The 23,612-nt window shown below is 32.3% G+C and overlaps 1 long non-coding RNA gene across 1 annotated transcript; it reads right to left on the bottom strand.

Annotated features, from left to right (window-relative positions):
* Positions 1-699: 699 nt before the first annotated feature.
* On the bottom strand, positions 700-7,226 carry LOC110007492 (uncharacterized). The gene is made up of 2 exons (XR_002281352.2): positions 7,119-7,226; positions 700-1,230 (listed from the first exon to the last, which is right to left on the bottom strand). It is a non-coding gene; the product is annotated as an uncharacterized LOC110007492 (long non-coding RNA).
* Between the last annotated feature and the right edge of the window lie 16,386 nt (positions 7,227-23,612).

Here is a 23,612-nt window from a genome sequence, read left to right as displayed (position 1 = left end):
ATCCAAACCAATGAGAGGCCTACAACCATACAAAAATCTGTTGAGGAAAGGATGACAACACAAGAATATATGTTGGAATCTATAGTCAAGTTCTTTAGGTATATATCCTAAAGTTTGGGATTTGATGACTCGTAGGGATAGCTCTATATATGACTAGTCATGTGACCCCAAAATCACTTATGTCACAACAACATCACACCATGTGCGCATTGAACATCATTCTTAATATCTTTGGGTCTCAAAGTTATTTGGTCTGTCAAACGGGATTTAAATTTCCTCATTTCCTACTGGCTTTATTTTAACTGCCGGTGAGTCCTTCCTGTTTGATCCATACAAGTGTGGTTATTTAACAACTCATTCACCTTAAAATAATTTGTGATGGAACACTAGAGCATCGCACTATCCTGTTGTACCCCTCCCCAGTTGATTGCAACTAAAAGATCTCGGTCGCTCTTCAGGTACTTCATGAAAAATAATTTATATATCTAATAATCTGCTAAATGATTAAGGTGTAGCCTGAGATCCTCAAATTCTTGTCATATATAAAGATGAATATGTGAGTAGACTGAACTGCATGGAGAATCTGATAGATGCATATCATTGGGATCAAGCAGGATGTGTCTCGCACTTTCGGAGTCCACATCACATGTATGAACTACATTTTGGATGATGGGGAAGGGCACTGGTTGAATGGGGCGGTTGAAAAGGATTCAATAAGTATTATTTATAAATGTTGAAATACACGATAAACATATATGTCATAAGTATTACTTGATCCATGTTGATGGTCCTCATGATGGAGCTACACCCGCTATATTTGTTTGATGTTCCCTATTTATTACTTCGAATGGTTAATTCGCAATACATACATGACCATTGGAAGCCACCAACAACATACATGTCACATCTGCATCTTCATTTACTTCTACTAAAATATCACTTTCTAGATATATAATCATCAAATAGCTAGGGTCACAATGCGCAATAGACCCCATGTGCGTCTTTAACTGGTCCAATGAGTCACTCCCATTAAACAAAGCAGCTTTCACATTCTCGCCCTTGTAGTACATTCGTCCATCATTTAGCCTTCTCTGAAAGGAACCACCATAATAACATAACAACCTCACTCTACTTGTGGCCATTATGATGACTCAAATGACAGCCATGTACAGTCAATGGAAGATAGCCATAGTCAAAGACGCCCTAAAGCCAAAATACTGATAAAAAAACCTGCACAAATTGCATAGAGCACCCAAAATATTCATTAAAATTAATTGCTAAAAGGAATGTCACCCATTTCACAAGGTACTAAATAAACGACAAGGACTAAAAATGTTCACAAGGTGTTGAATAACCCAGTGAGCCACTGATCAATATTACAATTTTCAATGATTCCATACATAGAGCACCCAAATGTCAATAAACCTAAAAAACATCACGACATTCATTCAATATCTTCATAAAACATGAAATGTGCATCCAAATACCATAAGCCAAAATTAAATATAGAAAATTTTAGCATCACTCGGTTCTTATAATGCATATGAAACATAAAGATATTGATTCAATCGATTTGATAAAACATAAAATGTGCATCTAGATATAAGAATCAACATAAATTATAGTTACTTATGTTTAATACAATATACTAATGATAAATGTAGCAATTTCATAATAAATAAAAATATTAAGCAAACACAGACAGGAACCCCTTAGAGGTCTAGTGTTCCAATAGTTACAGAAATCGACACATGAAATTTAAATTCATTTTGTGTACATCAAAAATCTGTTTCGTCCAACTTCAATATCTTTGCGATGACCAAATACGAAACCGTAGTAGAAAACTCTAGAAATTTAGGGCAAATCAAAAAGCAAGGTTCAAATTGATAAGAGGGTAAGAGAGAGTGAACCGAGAGCAGATGCCAGTAAAGAGAGATAAAAAGCGAGCGAGAAGATAGAGCGTGAGTAGATAGAGATAGAGTAGAGAGAGATAGAGTAAAGAGAGATAAAATAATCATGCTACAGAGACAGAGAGAGCAAAAAACGAGAAATAGAGAAAGCTAGGGATTCATGGGTGTAACTCAAGCATTCCGATGTTGTAAACATCGAACCGATGGTAAAAAAGTAAAAAATATAAAAAAGAAAAGAAAAACACAAAAGAAAAACACTTGAGTGTTATAATGTATGGGGCTTTACAACATCATACTATTGGCAAACCTGAAAAAAAATAAAAATTTTAGGATCCGTCCTTTCAAGTAATAACGGCCGACTTTTGCATTAAATCTTAATAATAAACACAGTCCGTACGTAAATTTCCCCAAAATAAAGTGTGTAAAAAATCCTTTGACCAAACAAAAGGACGTAGTTTCTATGCGGCCGAGGCCACATATGTAGAAATGTGTTCCCCTGAATAAATATATTTTTTAGATGAATTTTAAGACTTAATTTTTAAGGATATGTAATATCTAACATGGAGATCATGAATATGAACAAATAAATAAATTTAAAAGACTAGAAATAATAATTCTAGTAAGAAAACATTTGGACTGTTAGTTTCTAATTTTTTTAGATGGAGCACCTACTTGCATACATTTTTAAAATGACTGTTCTACACTCTATCGACTGCATATGTAGAGATGCGTTCCAACCCACATGAAACAATTTTCCTTCCTTTAACCAAAGAAAATCTACTTGCCCAGTCCTACTCTTTATTAGTAATTCTATCATTTGTCACATGACGTGCATGTATTGGATGTAGATCTTCATTAGTAATTCAAGATTTTCATGTGTTCATAGATCTTCTTGATTTGAACTATTTTTTTCTCTAATTTTTTTTAATTAGAGATAAAAATGGAATCTCAAATCACCTGAAAAAAAAAATTACACCGAAATTACCTCTTATAATTCAATGTTTCAACCTTATTCAAACTACAGCCCTTGAGTAAATTCAAAACTCCAAAAATCTTCTATAAAAAAAGTAATCCATCAAGTAACTCTTTCTCCTCAGGAGTATTTTACTGCATGATCCAGCGGGAGCTTGGTGTAAGTGATTGTCACTGAATGCAGGAAAAATACCAGCCTCGAAATGACATCCCTGCTCAAACTTCTAATAAGATGCATTATTTAAAGAACAAAGTTTCAACATCACTGAGAAAGTAGCGAGATAGATAGATAGAGAGAAGTAGAGATAGTGAGAGAGATGGAGGAATATGGGCCTGTTCTTGCATAGTTCCTGATTCAGATAATGTGTGCTTTGATGTACCTTATCACTAAAGTTGAACTTTCTCAAGGCATGAGCACTCATGTCTTTGTAACATACAAAACATTTTCGCCAGTCTCCCTTTCTCCCTTGGCTTACTTCCTTGAGAGGTATCCTAATTATTCTCTCTCTTCGGAGGCATACCTAATGCTTTCTCTCTCTACCTCTCTATCTCTCTGTGTATCTCTCTCTAAAGTGAAATTTCAGTGGTAATTGCAGGAAGAGGCGGCATCCGTTGCGATTCAAGAAACCATGTCAGTTCTTCTTGGCTGCATTTTTAGGGAAAATTCAAGCATTTCTTCTTCATGTTTGCTGGTTTTCTTGTATAAGTTGTAGCGATCACGAGTGTATACACTATGGACGTGCAGGATCACCATATCACAAAACTGTTACTTCTCTGGGCTTTCTTACACCTCTTCCACCTTTGCTGCCAGAGTTTGTAATCTGATCCCTGTCATCACTTTTGTAATGCCCGACTTCCTCATGTAAAATGTTTAGAATCTCAAAATATATGCAAAGAACTCCCCATATATTGATTTATTGATTAAAGAATACACAAGACCTCTATAAATATACCGCTACTACAAATTCTGGATAGATACCAACTGTTCTTGATAATAGCACTTGTTAGGATTTTATAAACCTTTAGATATGGAAAAAAGAATCCCAAAATTGGATCTTACCAATATCGTGTATTTTTCCAGCTTGAAATAAAATAGCTGAGAGCACGAGCAAGAAATAAAACATAAAACACACACACCACAAGAGCACAAAGATTTACATGGTTCACCTCAAGAGGACTACGTCCATAGGCATGGCAAACTGAAATCCACTCTACCAATGAATGTTACATTACAGGTTTTGTGACATAAAGTTACCTCTATAATTCTCGACAAAACCCAGACAAGTAAACCGTTTTAGATCCATTTACCTCATCAGCACCATCGTCGACCTCTCATCAGCATTAAACCACTGTCCAGGAAGAGATCATCTATATTCCACAGCTAAACCACTATCCAAGAGGAGAACTTTGAGAGCAACTCTCTCATCTCTATTCCACAGCTAAACCACTGTCCATGAAGATACTATCTCCGTTCCATAGCTAAATCACTGTCCAGAAAGAAAACCTTGAGAGCAATCGAAGCATTCTCTTACTAAAAGGGAAAACTACCCAAAATCTTCATGAGAACTGCTTCCCTACAAGAAACGAGCCTCTCAATCTACAAGAGGCACAACGTGGAGTTTCTCTTTATAAGAAGCTCTCTTCTCTCTCAAGGGGACGTCTTGCGTCTCATGCATAGGAAGCCCCTACCTCTCTCTCTAGAGGAAACCACGTTTTCCATATGGTAACCAAATATGGCACACAATTCTCTACACTTTCATATCATATATATAAGGTTAGGAATCTACATGAAATAGGAAACTTCCTATATGTTACATATATCCCAAAAACCAAGAGATATACCCAAAGTCCTAATCCTTTTGGAATTTTATTTCCTATAGGAAACTTACCAATATCAATCTCAATCCCACATAATTTGGGATTTCATTATGTGGGTGAATTTGGATAATCATCAAATCCAACAATCTTCACCTTGATATCAAAATCACCTGCTTACCATGCCAACATCCATTGGATAGCTTTATCAATTCTTCATCTTTAGCTAAATAAATTATTTCATAATTCTTGGTAAAGAATTGCGCTTGCATCATATTTCTCTATCTCAAGTAAAATGCTCACATATTTTTTTATGTGCTTTTCTTCAACCGAATGCACAATCACTAGCCTTATACTAAACCATGCGCTCTGATACCACGTGTTAGAATCTCAAAATATTTGCAGAGAACTCTCCATAGATTAATTTATTGATTAAAGAATGCACAAGACCCGTATAAATATACGGCTAATAACAGTTCTGGATAGATACCAACAATTATTGATAATTACTAAATAGACACCTAATATTATCAAAATATATTCCCATACAGATACATAACCTGAGTTGCGTTCATCATTTGCTCAATTATCAACATTTTCAAAATTCATACATATTCCGAATCCTAGGGAAATCTGGTCAATATATATATATATATATATATATATATATATATATATATATATATATAGTGGTATTAGGGTACTCACACTATAGAGTAATTTATCATTGTATAATAATATAATTTAACAATTTTCAAAAACCATGTTAAGGAGCCATTTGTTTGATTCAAATTTTTAAAAATACAATCTTTTCATTCTAATAAACAATCACAAAAAAGAAATATTCGGAAAGATAACCTAGAAAGTATTTGTTTAGCCCAATTATTATTTTTTTCCAATTTTTTTTATGCCTTTATTATCATTAGATGAAGAACGTTAAAAAAAATGATTTTGGGTATGTAAAGGCTAAGTTCTGGAAATTCACCAAATGAATGGTCTAGATTCATTGTTGGAGGGGACTCATTTTGACCATATCTAGGGTTCAAATTGAACTTTTTTTTTTAGATTGATTATTGAGATGAAGAGAGTGTTTTGCAAAATTTTGTGTCATACATAAAACAAAAATTTGGTTTTCTGAAAGTGTGGTTGCATTATACTATGATACAACTATTGTATTAGATCCACTGCCCTACATATATAGGGCAATGATTTCATGCAGCGATTGTATATTAATATGATGGAACAACCTTTAAAAACCATGTTAGGGCCATTAGTTTGATTCAAATAAAAAAGAAAAATTTTAAAAATACGAAGGTCTAATTTGAACAATCAAAAACTAAATTGCATGATTCTAATTTGAACTTACATTTTTTGGGGGGATTTTTAAAATTATATACAGAATGAGATAATTCCATTTTATATTAAGCGCTTGGGTGTTTATCATTGGAGTTGCCTAAACCAACACAAATACAGTGAAAAATCAAAATGAAGAGAGAACTTGACCCAAAAATCAATCAATAAATATGCAAATTATAGAAAAACCCTAGGATTAAAGTCGAAAAAAGAACAGTCATCAAGTTCATGTTTTAGTGGGCATGTAAATTCATATTTGAGATGAATAATATGCCCTAGAGAGAGGGTAGAGAGAGAGGGATTATTAGCTTGCTAATTCAGCAACTCATATGTAATACAAATATCAGTAAACCACATATCAAAAGAGTTAGTAACCATAACAAGCAAATAACACATCACTAATCATATACTCATATATACCACATTAGAGATAAAGTAATAATTAGACAGCCCCTCATCCAAAAACCACATTAGAATGACATTGACATGCATGTCCAAGTTCTTTCCTTTCGAAAAACATAAAAAAACCATGTTTGAGAGTGTAAAAATGGCACATAAGAGGAATTTTGAGAACAAGCAAAAATACAATGCAAGGCCACAAAATTTTTGAGCATTGTAAGAAGCATAAATGGGCCAAAACAGAGCTGCTCTATTATTACTATGTTAATCCTTGACAATTCGTCATAAAGAAATGGGCCAAAAACAGAGCTGCTCTATTATTACTATGCTACTGAGCATTGTAAGAAGCATAAATGGGCCAAAACAGTGCTGCTCTATTATTATCATTAATCAACATAAATTTTTAATTTTTAATTTGTTTTAATAGAAGTGACTTCTCCATTAGTGTTCTAATAGGAATTTTATTCAACACTTTGCAGATGTATTGTTTCTACCAAGTTTTACAAACAAGTCAATAATTGGAGTGGGTATAATGCATCAAAATGTGTTTCTAATGACAAAGTCAGTGGTTCTATAGGGTTCTATTGCAAGAGAAATAGCAACCCAGAAACAAAATTTGCTTTTTGAAAAGATCCAAAATGCTCATATAATAACCAAGGGCTTCATTACCTATCATGACCATCCCTTATTTTAGCATCAGATCTTCCACTCGCGCCTCCTTATCTTGTGAAAAATAAGCAAACCAGCAACTGCAGGAGTCCTCCATTTTCAAAATTCAGTTTTTTATAGTAGCTTTGAACTTGAATGAAATAATGGGTTCTCAAAGAGCAATCCTCCAACCAAAAAAACAGTGTCTTCTATCATTACCATTACATCCCTAATAGAGGTCTTGAGAGAGTGGGAAGGCAGGGCATGAGAGAATAGTAATGTAAGAAAGAGAGAATGGGATAGTTCCCTATGTTTTTTACCTGTGTTTCTTAGGAGAGAGAGAGTATGAGAGATGGAAAGGCATGAGAGTTAGAGGGAGAGAGAATGGGGAAGGCAAGGGGGAGAGAGAGTAGAGGCATGCCAAAGAGGGGATAGAGTCGGTGGGCCAAAATTCAAAATTCCCTCAGTTTTTGGACGGTGGCTTTTTGAGGTTATTAACAAAAAGTCTAAAATGCTATTGTATAAAGGTCTTGGTCATCAAATAATGTGAGGGTAGTAATGTAAAATGGTACTTCACAAGTCTGTATCATAGTATAATGCTACTACCCTTTTAGAAAGCTAGGTGTGTGGTATTTGTATGACCCTCTACATCTGAATAATAAATCTAGAAAAAAAAAACTACTTTTCACCCTTATTAATGGTAAAAATGAGTCTCTTTCAACAATGAATCCAGACCGTCCACTTGATGAATTTAAAGATCTAGGTATTTATGAATTCAAAATCAATTTTTTTTTTTAATATTGTTAATCTAATGATAATAAATTTATCTAAAATATTTGAAAAGAAAAAAAATCATTCTAAGACCTAAATCTAAACATCTTACCAAAACGGAAGGCCTATATCAATTGGGTTAAAAACATACTTTCTAGGTTGCATTTTAAAAATTTTACTTTTTGTGATTGTTCATTAGAATGAAAAGAGTGTATAATTTAACATTTGGATCAAACAAATGGGCCTAACATGATTTTCTAAGGTTGTTGCATTATATTACTATACAAATGCTACATGAAGTCACTCCCCACGGGCTGACTATTACTGCGTTACCAATGGCCCAGATTGAATATGGGCTAATCTGACGGTCACGACTTTATTTCATATTTGAATTTTTATTTTTTATATACTAATCCAAATCTCTTGAATATTTAGGCATGCATTCTACTTATCAAGGCTCACCATATAAAAATATCAAAACAGTAATTTGTAAAATATAAATTAACTAAAATTCCCTAGAAATGTTTCAAGGGTATTTTGATTAATTTATATTTTTCAAATTATTTTATTAATAATTTTATTAGATTCTAATATTTTTTTTAAAATAGACATTCAAAATTTCAAGTGATTTGAATTTATATTAAAAAATAAAAATACAAAATACAACATGAAGTCGTGACCATTGGTTGGGCCCATATTTAATCTAGGCCGTTGATTGATACTGTAGCGCTCAGCCCATGGGCTGACAGGATCTTGTACCTATATATATATATATATATATATATATATATATATATATATATATGTTGGTCTAGAATTAACAACCCCTCAAAATACAAATGTTAAAGTTAGAAGTGTTATGATGGGTGTATTTGTAAAAAAAATCATTACTTTTTGTTTAAAAAATTATTTTAATAAACAACTTAACATTAAGCAAGGGTAAATTTGAAATTTTACAAAAGTACAATAGAATTTTGGAAGTTATTTATTGGAATTTTATTTGTAGAGTGTCGTTGTCTTTTAGAAAAAATTTCAATTTTATCTTTTATGGAGATGAAAAAAGTACCAATTATCTTGTAGTAATATTTACAAAATTGTCCAAACTTAATGATGAATATATCACAAACAATATTATTTTTTAAAAAATAGACTATAAAATTAGTAAATCCACCCTTCACAACTCCCTCTATCTTTAAACTCTGTAATTTTATGGGTTGTGATATATATATATATATATATATATATATATATATATATATATATATATATATATATATATATATATATATATATTGTTTTACCCAAATTTTTAAATATGCACTCTTTTCATTTTAATGAACAATCATAAAAAAAAGAAAAAATTGAAAACATATCTTAGAAAGTGTTGTTTAGGCCATTTAACATAGGCCGTCCATTTTTGTATGATACTTAGATCTGGACATTGGAATGATCTTTTTTCTTTCAAAAATTTTTAGATAACTTTATTATCATTAGATTAACAATGTTAAAGAAGAAAAAATCTATTTTGAATCCATAAAGGTCTAGTTCTTGAAATTCACCAAATGGACGGTCTAGATTCATTGTTGGATAGGACTTATTTTAACCATATATAAGGTGCAATATTATTATTATTTTTTTTGATATTGATTAGTAGGTTTAAGAGAGGGTATGTGCAATTTTTGGAGTGATACAAATGACACAAACATGAGTTTCTAGAAGTGTGGTTTCATTAAATTATAATGACATGGTGACATGATATTATTTTTTAGTACATTGTTATCATATTAATATTTACTATTAGATGTGAAATTGGGTGGCAATAATCATTCCATTGACCAAACTCAAACTTCAGAAAAAAATTTCCTGAACTTTGTGACACATCCAAGCTATCAAGTTTCGCATCAAATGGTTGTAAGGAATTGCGACAACCTTGTATAAAAAGGAAGTGGTCTCATTGTATACAATCCTTATATATATATGGGAAATGCTGGCGTTAGCCCACTAGCTAACAGCTACAGTATTAGCCAACGACTCAGATTGAATCTGAGCCCGATCCAATGGTCATAATTGTATTTCGTATTTAAATTTTTACTTTTCTTTTTACAAATCTAAATTATTTAAAATTTTGAGCTTCTATTTTTTTAAAAATAGGAGAATCCAATAATATAAATATAAATATATATATATATATATATATAGGAAAATACTACGCAATGTCTATAGGCGAAAATGAACAATGATTTCGCCTACCCCCATCACTGTCAAAAGTTCATCGCGCAGACATGATTGTCCTGTAGTGTTTCATTTTTATTTATTTTTTTACAAATCAAAATGACCTAAACTTTGGAGCGTGTATTTATAAAAAATAGTGGAATCTTTTAAAATTATAAAAAGAATATTTTACATGAAAACAAGTGACCAAGATACCCCCGAAACGTTTTAGGGGTATTTTGGTTAATTTATTTTTCAGGGAAAATATTTTTTATATTTTTATTAGATGAGTCTCAGTGAGATGTACATACCCTCCAAATTTCAGATCATTCTCATTTATAGAAAAAAAAATGAAAAATAAAAAACTACGGGAGAATTGTGACCGTACGATGAAATTTGGACGGTGATGAAGGTAGGCAAAATCACTATTCATTTTCGCCTATAGGCATTGGAAATATTTTTCCATATATATATATATATATATATATATATATATATGCTAGAAATAAATTGATCAACATACCCCCAAAACTTTTCCGAGGTATTTTAGTTGATTTATATTTTACGAATTATTTTTTTAATATTTTTATTAGGTGCACCTTGATGAGTAGAATGAACGCCTACAATTTCAAGGGATTTGAGTTTGTAGAAAAATAAATGAAAATTCAAAAAACAAAATGATGTCCTGACCGTTAGATCGGCTCAGATTCAATCTGGGCCCTTGGCTAACATTGTAGATGTTAGATAGGATAATTTGATGAGTGAAATGATGCATAAAAAGCAATAGCCCAAATGTTAAATAGGATAATTTGATGCCATTAATGTTTTTGTAAGATAATTTGACCATTTAATTAAGGGTGCAGTTGGCATACGAATGCATTCGTCAGTGTAGAGGTAAGGTGGACCTTCAAATTTTATCATGGTATATAATTTTGATATAAAATGTTCTTAGGATTATCTCAAAATCTATTTTTACATCTAACTATAAAATTTTAAATTTCAATTAAAATCAAGTAGATCTTTAAACATATGAAAACCTTGAAATAGACGGTGTAGATAATATGTTGTAAAATACACTATTTCTAAGACTTAAAAATCTTTTTATTTTTCATGGTCATACATCTCGATGTCGAGATGATCAATCAATGGCTTTTTCAACATTAAAACTACCTTTTCTGATGGATTTTTGAGGTGCATCCGTAGTTCTACATTACAAGGCTGCATCCTCATACAAACTTTTTCCTTTAATTAACGTATACAATCAACATTCCTATAGTATAGGATCCTTGTACTACCCATTGAATCTAAGAGTGAGATGAAGAGGATTTGATAGTTTCAATGCACATGAAATCCCCTAAAATAGGAATAAAAAATAGTCCTTGAAATTACAAAAAACATTTGTTTTACCAATTTACATTAATACCAGTAATGAAGTACTGTAAACTGACAGTGAAAACCAATATGAATAATTCCTGTGCAGGGACTGCTGGGTTCAGCAATAGCTCTGTTTGTTCAAAGCTGATGCATTAGCAAGAAGGGACCCGTTTTCACACCTTCATTCAACCCTGTGTGCTCGGTTGCGGTGGCTGTGCTCGAGGCCATACTCCACATAGATATCCGAATTGGAAGGTCGGTGCAAATTCTATAATTACATTATAGCAACCACATAGATGCCAGAAATAATGTCACAAACATTTTCAGTTTTCAAATCTCTAATCATTCTTGCTAGTTTTGGTGTTTGCAGCATGATAGGAGCCATCATGGTTATCTTTGGGCTACATTGTCTGCTGTGGGCAAAAGAGAAGTCAGTCGTATGTCAATTGGGAGGCCAACTCCTTTGCAGATCATCTTGTTAAAAGAGAAGTCAGTCGTATGTCTATCTTATGTGCAGATGATGTTGACCACTTGGAACAAAGTTTAGCAATAAAATTTTATAATCTTTGTACAAAAATAAAAATAAAAATAAAAATAGTAAGTCTTTTGGCTATAATAATTTCCATTTCTCTATGCCGGTGGGGATGGCACAAGTTTAGTGCACTTGCACGGCCCCCATTGGCCATTGCAATGTTTTAGCATGCGCCCCCTTCTGCGTAATCATTTTGTGAGTGCACGCATCCCTACTTGCCACCATATTATTCATCATTCAATTATGCAAATCATTAGGAACTTTCATTTTTTTTCCTTTTGCTTTTTTTTGATAAATGGATTTTCTCAATGTGACTATTCAAATCTATGGTCGTGAGTGTTGTAGTCATTCAATTTTTGGATGAGTTGCAAGGGAAAGAAAGTGAGATCCGAGACATTATCCATGCGATAGGTCCCATCCTAGTTTTGCAACCGTTGATTAGATTGTTATACCATAACACAGTAGAGATGAGTGGCTTAGAAGGAAAGTGCTTTGTAGAATGAGTGTATTCACAATGATGCTCTAGATATTTGTTGTGGCTTTAAGAAAAAGAAAATGTTTTGATAAGGCTGCAGCCCCAACGAAATAAATAAATCCGTACCTTAAAATTTACCAAAACTTGCAGTTTTGGCTTTAGAAAACTTTCAAATTGGTTACCTCAGCCATGACCATTATGGTTGTGAACAAAAAATATTGGGATTTCAAGCCCTAAAGATAGCATATATTGTTACCCATTATACATATTGTCCATTTTGCCTAAAGAGAAGTATTCACGAATGCACAAGATTTGTATTATTTTTTAGCTTCAAATTTCATAATTGGTGTTGGAAATTTTTTGAGCTTCAAATTTCATAAGTAGTGTTGAAAATTGATTCTAGAGTTATCATAGAGATTTTCTATAACCAAATGCTTTCTAGATAAAGTTATACTTTGTTTTTACCATTTTTTTGAATTTTTCTAAATACTTACCTTAAGTTGTACACACGACATGGGTTGCTTGCGTATGAGTTGAACCCTTACCTAAATAATTTAAGAATTGCTGATCTGCTTAATAAACTTCATAAATTTTCCTGCACAAAATAAAGTAATCAATCCAGCATAAATGCCTTAAAGCAAACAAGTTCATTAAAGAACGAGCACGATCCATGGAAATAACACAAGTTCATCTGTAATGGAGTGGGTTGAACGGATGGGTAAAAGCATGTGAAGGCAAACCTTGAGAGCCAACTGACTTTTAATGACAGCGGATGAAATCAAAAGGCCATCCACTGGTATGAACGGGGCTTGTGCATTCCTATCACAACAAAGTTCATGAAATCAGAAGGCCAATCGTCCAAGCGACATTGATATGACAAATATCGTAGTCCCAATAAAAAAATAACACAAAAAATAATACAAAAAAATTTCTAAATAAATAAATCTATATATAACTTACTCGGATCTGTCTAAATCATACGAGGGACTTAAGGTTTGTTGGAGATTCTAATACTCGAAACCTCAATTTAATCGATCACCGAATATTACACACTCAATACCGAATATGTAAAATCGATAATCCAATAATAAGCTCAAGTATATGGTGCAACAATTTAATAACATAAATTAGAGACGGAAAATATAGTCATAATAGAAAATGAAAGACATAAACCACAACACAAATTTAACGTTGTTCACCCTGTAGGATTATGTCCACAGATAAACCGGAAAGTATTCCACTATCAATGGAGAAATTTACAATGAGATATAATGTTATCTCAAAGAAAAGAATTGGTGAACAATATCACCAGAAATATCTTCTCGTGATCATCTAAAAAACACAATTTACGCCACTTCACTTCGAATGATCATCCTCATTTGTGGTTGCTTAAAATTTCCCTAAGTATCACGTTGATCATATCACCTAGATAATATCGATCTGCCTAAATTAAGTTAGCAATGCTTTGCATTGCTATTTCTGGTGAAGTGTTAGCCTTCAGTGCTATAAATGGAGAAATGTATGTCTAGTCCTTAAAGCACAGTAATACATAAAATCTCAATTTAAAATCTTGGGGAACCAAACGAACACAGTATTTTAAAACTCTGAGGATGTGATATGAAGGGTGATGACATTGTTATATAAATATAATTAAAAATAATAATAATTCAAAAATAGAAAGTTCAGCAAATCCTGTTTCCGTAGAATTAGATGGCTGCAAAACCCCCGGTATCTCTCATAATCCCAACATGCACCCTAGTTTCTAGGTTATATGATATACCAATTTATTTTATTTGTTTTCTTTTAACATCTTCACGAAATAGAATCCTTGACATCACATAGTGTTCGGAGGGTTTTATAAGATATACCTAGCGTTCTTCTCTCTCTCTATCTGTTAGGCCCCACAATGCTTTACCCAAGGTTTTAAAAAACAGATCAGTGAGCCAGATTGTCTATCCAAAAACTGGGTGGGATCAATAGATGTGGTCTGAATAGAAGAATCGGTTAGATCTGGCCCGAATCGAAGAATCAATTAGATCTGGCCTTAAAAAATTTAAAATATAACAAAACTCCATATCATCATCATACTAATCACAGCCTTTTTCCCAACTAAAACTAAAAATCCCAATAAATTTGGTGTAGTGCTTCATGTACTTTTCATTGTTTTGCATAAATGCCTGAAAAATTGAGACGTTGTTTCTTGTCAGAATTTCAATAATTTTGATAGAAATTTCGATTAAGACTTTTGATTAATACTAATGCCTATGTCAAGTTCTTTATCATTTAACAAAATGAAATAAAATAAAAGAACCTAAAAGGGAGAGCGAGTGGAAAGGGAACAATGACTAACGTAAGGTAATAGGAAAAGGCAAGCAAAATATCGAGAGAGAAATAGAAAACAAAAAATGTTATGCAAAGCAAAATGTTGAGAGAGAGAGAGAGAGAGAGAGAGAGATTTAGAAAATTTTCACCCTTTGCGGTAAAATATTAGCCACTAACACCCTTATCTCAATTTAATAAAAATTACCTCATGTAATTATTATTTTTCTTACTAAAATAACTTTAAGCAAAACGAAAAATTGAAACTTAAAAGTATTTTAGAAGTTATATATTTAAAAACTAAATAAATAAATTCTTACTAAAATGAAAATAATGAAATCTCTCTTTTACTCTTTAAAAATAGGCATTCATGTTCGAAAGTAGAAAATGGTTGATTGGAAATAAAACTAAGTGAGAAATAAAATTTATAAAATCACAAAAATCATTTTCTCCCTCGTTTCTTCACTAACAGATACAAAATGAGCATAAAAGAATGTAAAAATATTATATAAAAATTAATATCAAATTATTTTTAATAGGCACTTTGATAAGAAACAACATCTTAATTTTCAGGTATTTATGCAAAATAATGAAAGTATATAATTCACCACTCCCATGTTTTGAAAACTCAAAAACAATATTTATAGGGATTTTTAGTGATTTTTAAAATGTTTTATGGCTGGATCCGATCAATCGAGCCAATTCTCCGATCTAGATTGTTTTACCCATCCCACCTGATTTTTTGGATGGACAATCTAGGTCGCCGATCAATTTTTAAAAGCCCTGGGGTGGAGAGCATTGTGGGGCCCATTGAGAGAGAGGACACCGCTAGTTGTATCCTATAAAGACTGAGCCCTTTGCCTAGGCTCATCGAGCCACAATATGATGTCAAGGGTTCTATTTCTACAATGTTAAGATGTCAAAAACAGAAAAATAAGTGGGTGTATTATATAACATAGAAACTACTGTGAATGCATATCTGGAGTACGAGAGAGACCTTGGGTTTTGGGGCAATCCAGTTCCGGAGAACCACGAATCACTGAACCAATGTCGGCAGAACTTTTTATTTTAAAATTTTTATAATTTCTAATTATATAGTATAACAATGTCATCACACTTCCTATCCAAACCGTAACCCTAGATTTTGAAAATACTTTGTGCGCTTGCACTAGTTACCTAGATTTTAAATTGAGAATTTAGGTGTACTTGTGCTTTAATTACTAGATATGCATTTCTCCATATATAGCACTTAAGGATCACACTTCTCCATAAAAAGCAATGCAAACTTAGTTTAGTCAGATCGATATTATCCTTGCAACCGTAATAATTGGGGAAAATTTAAGCACCACAAAGGAGGAGGATGATACACATTGTCAATAATTAGAAGTCTAGATATATGTATATATGGTCTATGAACATCATTTTTCATGCTTCCTTTTCTTTAATTTGTAGAAGCAATGAAATATATGGCAATTCTTGCCCTCTTCTTGGTCCTATTGTTACTCTTTTATGCAGGTAACAATTTGAACCCCATTTTCTATTCATTTATGTGCATTTCAAGTTTTTGACATAATATTTTGGGAAAATATCTCTATACTTTTTATTTTTAAGATTCATTTCACAATAGACCCAAGGTTTTAAAAGATATATTGGGGCATAAAAATTTTATATTTTATTTCTTCTAACCCTTTGAGCTAATTTAAACTTATTTTTTTAGGCCAAACAAATCTTAAAAGACATGCTTTTTCTAAAAGCCATCCGCCAAACTTCTAGAGAGAGATAAATGTTTTATGGAGGTAAGAGGATACCGGGAAGAGAGAGGTGTTTGGAGAAACACATGAGGGGAGAGAGAGTGAGAGACGCAGGAAGAGAGAAAGAGATAAACTTGGATATATAAGTGATGAGAGAGAAAATATTGGGTTTAGAAAGAGCACGTCGTTCTCACATTTGTTTAGGTTAAAAAATAGGTTTAAAGTTGTCAAGGGGTTAGAAGATATCTTTTAAAACTTTTGGTTTATCAAGAAATGAAACCTAAAAATGGGGGATATGGATATATTTTCCCTAATATTTTCTCTTTAGTTAGCTACATTAAAACATTATTTAGGTTATAAAGAATGAATTCGGGAGTGAAACCTATAGCCTACTCATACAAAGCTCTTGTTCTTGTATAATAAGTTGTAGTTCTACAATCTATCCAGTGCTATAATTTGTCAACAACTGTAGTTGAAAGTGTGTCTACTGTAGTCATTATCAATATTTTGAAGCTCATCACATTCCTCAAGACTCAGTCCTGGCCCAAGCAAAGTTTCTTGAGAGAGTCTAGTCTACACTCCTCCAAAGCCTATAAATTTGAAAAAGATTCAAATAAAGTGTTACAAAATAGTAAAAACCAAACTAAACCATAAAGGATGAAGTTTCTATAAAGCGTAAGCTTTATGAAAACAAAATAAAGCCTCACCTCAAGTCCTTGTCCGGAAAGTACTTTCAACAATTTAGATCAGTGATTATGGAGTTCAAAAAGTAATGCAGATTTGATGATTTATGAAGAGTTAAAATAAAGGGTGCAGTTTGTATAGAGCCCAGGCTCTCAACAATCAAATTAGAGCCTACCTTCAAATAATATCGACAAATATAGTTTCAATATTGGAAATCTTTGTGATAACTTTAAACTATATTTTCATATTTATTTATAAAGTTTAAAGCTTCAAAAATAGTGTAGATCGACATATCTATGAAAACTTGAAAAATGATGGTCCAAAAATGCGTTACAAAATACACTATTTTCAAAACTTGTAATATTTTTTTTTCACATGTCTATGCAACTTGATGTCGAGATGATCAATTTGAAGATATTTAAGCATCAAACAACCTCTTCTAGTGAAAATTTTGATGTAGGCTCAAATTTGATTGTTTAGAGCCTCGGCTCAATATAAAGTATTCCATAAAAGGGATAAATGGTTCAGACACCGAGTTTTAAGTAGTCTATTCTTCATTGAAAATCCATTTTGTACAATTCGTAATTGTAAGATTGTTGGCTAATAAAGATTGGAAAGCATTTATATGAGGATGAGGCTCTAACAATCAAGCGCACCTCAAAAATATATTAGAAAAGGTTGTTTCAATGCTGAAAAACCCTAAAATTCGATCATCTTGATCTCAAGATGAAATGCTATGAGAAACAATATATTTCAAGTCTTGAAAATAGTGCATTTTATAATGTATTATCTAGACCGTCCATTTTTAAGATTATCAAGTGTTCATAGATCTGCTAGATCTACAATATTTTTTAACTTTAAAATTTGTAATTTGAAATCAAAGTAAATTTTCAAACCATCAAAAAGATTCATGATAGTAAAGCAACATGTTTCGATACTATTTGAAGGTGCACCCTAATTTGGTTTTTTAGGGCCTCGGCCTTATACAAACCATAACAATAAAGTTTTAGGGCCAAAATCCTTCTCTAAGGTATACTTTAGAGAGAGCCCAAATTTGAAAAAGTTATATTCGCTGGGGCAACAAAGATCTATCCAAATGACGTAAACATACTTCCTTGGAGTAACATTGACTGCTTCCTTTGTTTTAATAGGTCAGTTCAAGTCCACGCCAACCCAGATCTGGATTTGACGCAATTGGGTCCTAGATAAAAAAATAGAAAACAAAAATAATGAAAAAGGTTATATAAGGTTGCAACCTTAAAATGTAGAATTACATATGCACCTCAAAAATCGATCAGAAAAGTGGCTTTAATGTTGAAAAACTCTTGAATTGATCATCTCAACATTGAGATATATGAATATGAAAAAAAGAAAAGTTTTTTAGTCCCATAAATAGTGCATCTTACAACACATTATTTAGGCTGTCTATTTTTCAGATTTTCATATGTTAATAGATCTACTTTATTTTAACCATTATTGGAGTTTAAATTTTCTAATTAGATATAAAAATAGATTTTAAGATAATCCTAAGTATTTTTTACAATAAAATTACATGTTATGATGAAATTTGGAGGTGCCCCTTAATTGGATTGTTTAAGGTTGCAACCTTATAGAAACCACACCCCAAAAATAAATTTTATTATATAATATCAAAACATAAAAAATATAATCATATACACACACACACTATCCATTTATCTTTGTTACAATGAGGTCACAACTATGTCAAGTCATTAGATGTCAAATTTAATGGCTTGGGGTGTGTCACAAAGTTCATTACCTTTTTTTGAGTCTACGAATGACACTCAAAATCACCACTCTTTTTTTTTACCTTGATTCGGAACTAACTTGACCTAATAAGATCTAAGATTGACTCAAATCTAACACTAATCCATTAAATCCAACATTTAGGTCTAGATCCAACCAAATTGTTAACCCTATATGTCATATCAATGTTGCTTGAGGAATGGCCTTTGATTTCATCGACTATGTTGTAATCATGAAATGTGCAAACCCTGTTTGTTTGCTTGCTTGGCTTTTTTTTTTCTTTTTTTTTTTTTGCATAGGCACCATTCATACCAGCTGATGGCCATTTGATGTCATCAAGCATCCTTAAAAGTCTGTTTGCTTTCAAGGATGGCTTCTTTTCCTTCACTTGCTTAACCCACTGCCTTATGGATGAACTGGTATTGATTTGATGGATGGCGCTCGTTCTTTAATGAACTTGTTTGCTTCATGTGTTTGCTTTATGTTTCGGGAATTTATGCGGGAATTATTATTTTCTGCAATAAAATTTGTGAAGCTTCTTGAGCATATCAGCAAGTTTTAAAGTATGTATGTAAGATTTCAACTCATAAGCAAGCAACCAATATTGTTTGTACAAATTATGGTAAGTATTTTAGAAAAATTGAAAAAAAGGTAAAAATATGGTAAAACATTATCTAGAAAGCACTTTGGGTATCGGAAATCTCTATAATGGCTTTAAATTAATTTCTAATACTGACTATGAAATTTGAAGTGCAAAAAATAGTACCAATCTTGCTGATCCGTGAAAACGTATTTTGAGTGTGAAATGAACTGTTTAGATAATGGGTTGCAGTATATGCTATCTTTAGGGCTTGAAATCTCGATATTTTTTTACAGCCGTAATGATCAAGGCTGAATAATCGACTTGAAAGTTTTCCAATGTCAAAACGGCAATATTTGCTGAGTTTTAAGGTGAGATTTCACTTATTTTAATAGGGCTGCTGCCTTTTCAAAACATTTCCATGTCTTAAAGCTACAAGAAATACATTTTCCTTTTCTTAAAGTGCCTAGGCTTAATTGGTTAGTGCTTGATGACTTGCAACTGCTACGTCCTAGGCTCAATTCCTATCAAGGGTAGGGACCCTTTTCCCATTGACTCACCCAAAAAAAAAACGGACTCTCATTTTGAGAAGTACTCTCTTTTTAAGCTATTGTGTCATAGCAATCTAATCAATGGTTACAAAGTTAGGATGGGACCTATCACATGGATTATCTCTCGATTTAATGGATTTCGCTTTCTTTCCATCGCAATTCATCCCAAAATTGAATTTCTACAGCACTCAAGACCATAGATTTGGATAGTCACATTGGTATTATTCAATATCCATCAAAGAAAAAAACTAAATCAAAAGCAATTACTACACAAGAGGAAAAGTCCCATTTAAGGTTTCAAAGACAAAAGATGTTGCATTTATTTAAAGCAAACCCAATTATTCCGCATCAACGTAGCCTTGCATGATTTAACATGTCATTTATTTCATTCAACCAGATAAGATAATTCTTCATCATCATACCTTTTCTCAATTAAAAAATGTTGCTAAAGAAACTCCCAATGTACTAGAAAAAAATAGTGCCTCAAAATTGAATTGAGACAGTCCAATTGTTGCAATGCTAAATTTACGTATCCTAAAACTCAAAATTCAAATATTTTATGTTGAAAATAATCATCTAATTATTTTTATATGATTCCCAAAATTTTGGACTAATAAATCTTCCTAAATAGGTGTTTTGGGTGAGGGAGTGATGCACAATATACTCCCTTGGGAGTATAATACACTTGCTAATTACTTTATACCCCGCTAACAATAAAAATAATATTAGAGATAAAGAGGATGAGAGTTACTATCTCATTGGAAAAGAAGTTTGAAAGAATACAATCATAAGCAATTTTGAAAACGCTGATCCAAATAAACTTTAATTGTTTAAATATCGATGACTATTCTTATTTTAATGGGTAAATGGTGCATTTTTTATTTTTTTTAAAATTTTAAATTTTTTTTTTGGTTAATCAGTGGGAACAATCGGAGTGGGTCAACCATTCAACAACGTGATGCCTTTGGTCTTCCCAAGTGTATTTCTTCCTTAATTTTAATCAAGAACTAAGCAAAAAAATTGTATTCTTTCAATCACTTTGGTAGACAATTGCAACGCAAAATCAAGGGGGTAAAAAATAGGGGTTTATGCATGAGTAGGCTAAAGTGGACCAAATATGTTAGTAAAGTGGTCGATAAATATCAATTTTTAAAGTGGTCGATGAATATAAATTTTTTTAAGGGATTGTCCATCAATATCACATCAATAAAATATGGAAAAATTTATATAGAGCCGAGGCTATTTGAGGGTAAGCTTTACATTGATTGTTTGGAGCCTCGACTCTATAAAAATCGCACCCACAAGATAATATTACTCAGTGAATCTCTTGAGGGACTTTATACTATGATTGTATAAACTATAAATCAGCGTTTATGGACTCGGCTGAGGTGACTCTGACTTGGCCAAGTTATTCCGAATTGATGATGTTTGATGATTTGTAGAATAATTCAAATTTTATAAACAAAGATTTAATGGAGCATAAAATAATCAGTAGTATTCAAGATTTGATTTAGTTGACTTAAACTCGGCTGAGTAACTCGATCTCTTCACCTTGCTGAAATGAGTAGTAGCCTATAAACTCGGTAAATTAAAACTTAAGCATAAAATCATAAAAAGCATATTTATTTAGTAAATCAATGTATTAAGATATTCCTATATAATTTTGAGGATGAATCAAAGTTTTTTGAATCATTTGCTTCATTTGTATAGTTTTCCTTCTTGAAACTTTCTTAACATCTCTAGCTTTGGATATTTTTTTTCAAATTCCAACTGTGTATTTTTTTCATTATTTTTAGACTTTTAATCTTATTTATGGTGTGGTTTGGCTTTTATTATTTTATGACACATTATTTGTTTATTTCTTTCTAGAGTGATTTACATACTGACCCTAATTTCAAGTAAAATTTGAAACTCTCCACTTATAGGTAAAAATTACAAAAAACGTCGGTCAATCTACTCTTTTTATTCTTTTTTAAAAAATTACCCCTCTGTTTGCTCAAAATTTGATTTTTTTTCGCTTTTCGTTAGTAGGGCAGTTCCTTAAAGCTTGGAACATTGTCCTTCTAATGAAAAGGATAAAAAAAAAAAACATTAAAAATAATAAAAAATAGGGTTACCAAGGGGCAATTTTTTTTTTTTTTGTTTGTTTAAAAAAAGGTGGGTTGACCGACCTTCTTTGCAATTTCTACCTATAACCGGAGCTTTTTATATTTTACCTATAATTTTAAGGTCCGTATATAAATTACTCTTCTTTTTAAAATTTATAAGCTTGTATGGAATGGACACTACCCAAGTGAGTTCAATCAGACTGTCTCTGGTTTAACTGCCCAATTCATTCTTTACAACCTAAATAATGTTTCAATATAACTAATTAAAGAGACATATATTGTTTCAAAAACTTGAAATGCACATAAAATAAATAGAAAATTGTGTTCAAATTGTTACCTGCAGAAGAGAGTAACAGTAGCACCAAGAAGAGGGCAGGAATGGCCAGGTATTTCATTGCTCCTACAAATTAAAGAAATTGAAGCATGAAAAATGATGTCCATAGGCCATATATATATATAGAAATCTAGACTTCTAATTGTTGACAATGTGTTATCCTCCTCATTTGTGGTGCTCAAATTTCCCCCGAGTATCACGGTTGCTCTTGTCACTAGTATAATATCGAATGCCTAACTTAGCAATGCTTGGCATTGCTTTTTCTGGTGAAGTGTGAGCGTTAAGGATCAACATCTCTTTCTTAAACTCTTCTACCCTTAGTGCACGGGCTGCCTTCCATAAGATCGTTACTAAAGTAGTGTTCTTAATTCGCCTCTGGAATCTCTCCGCCAAATGACGCATGCAAAACCTTGGATAACAGTCCGGGAAGATGTGTTCTAGTGGTTGTAATAGCCCTTTTTGTCGGTCAGAACAATCATCAAACGACCCAAGTCTTGCCGTGTATTGAGCAACTCCTTCAAGCAATTAAGAAACTATATCCAAGTATGTTTGCTCTCATTCTCTACTACAATGAATGCTATCGGGAACATGCCACCATCAGCATCTGCGCTAATAACACTCAACAGAGTCCCCTTGTATGTTCCCTACGGAAATGTCCCATCCAAACCAATGAGAGGCCTACAACCATACAAAAATTTGTTAAGGAAAGGATGAAAGCACAAGAATATATGTTGGAACTTAGAGTCATGATCTGTAGATATGTAGCCTACAGTTTGGGTGTGACTCATAGCTTCTCCATTTATAGGGATAACGCTATATATGACTAGGTATGTGACCCAAGAATCATTTATGTTACAACCTCTTTCCCCCTTCACTCTTGCATGTATGATAACATCACACCATGTTCGTATTGAACATCATTCTTAATATCCTTAGGTCTCATAGTTATTTGGTGGGTCAAGCAGGGTTTAATTTTTCTAATTACCTACTGGCATCGTGCTAATGGCTGGTGAGTCCTTCCTATTAGATCCGTACAAGTGTGGTTATTTACCAACTCT

Source organism: Amborella trichopoda, chromosome 11, assembly GCF_054954075.1.
Source record: "Amborella trichopoda isolate Santa Cruz 75 chromosome 11, AtrichopodaSantaCruz75HAP2 v2.0, whole genome shotgun sequence".
In the NCBI taxonomy this organism is placed as follows: domain Eukaryota; kingdom Viridiplantae; phylum Streptophyta; class Magnoliopsida; order Amborellales; family Amborellaceae; genus Amborella; species Amborella trichopoda.
This window is presented reverse-complemented; position numbering and strand designations above follow the sequence as displayed.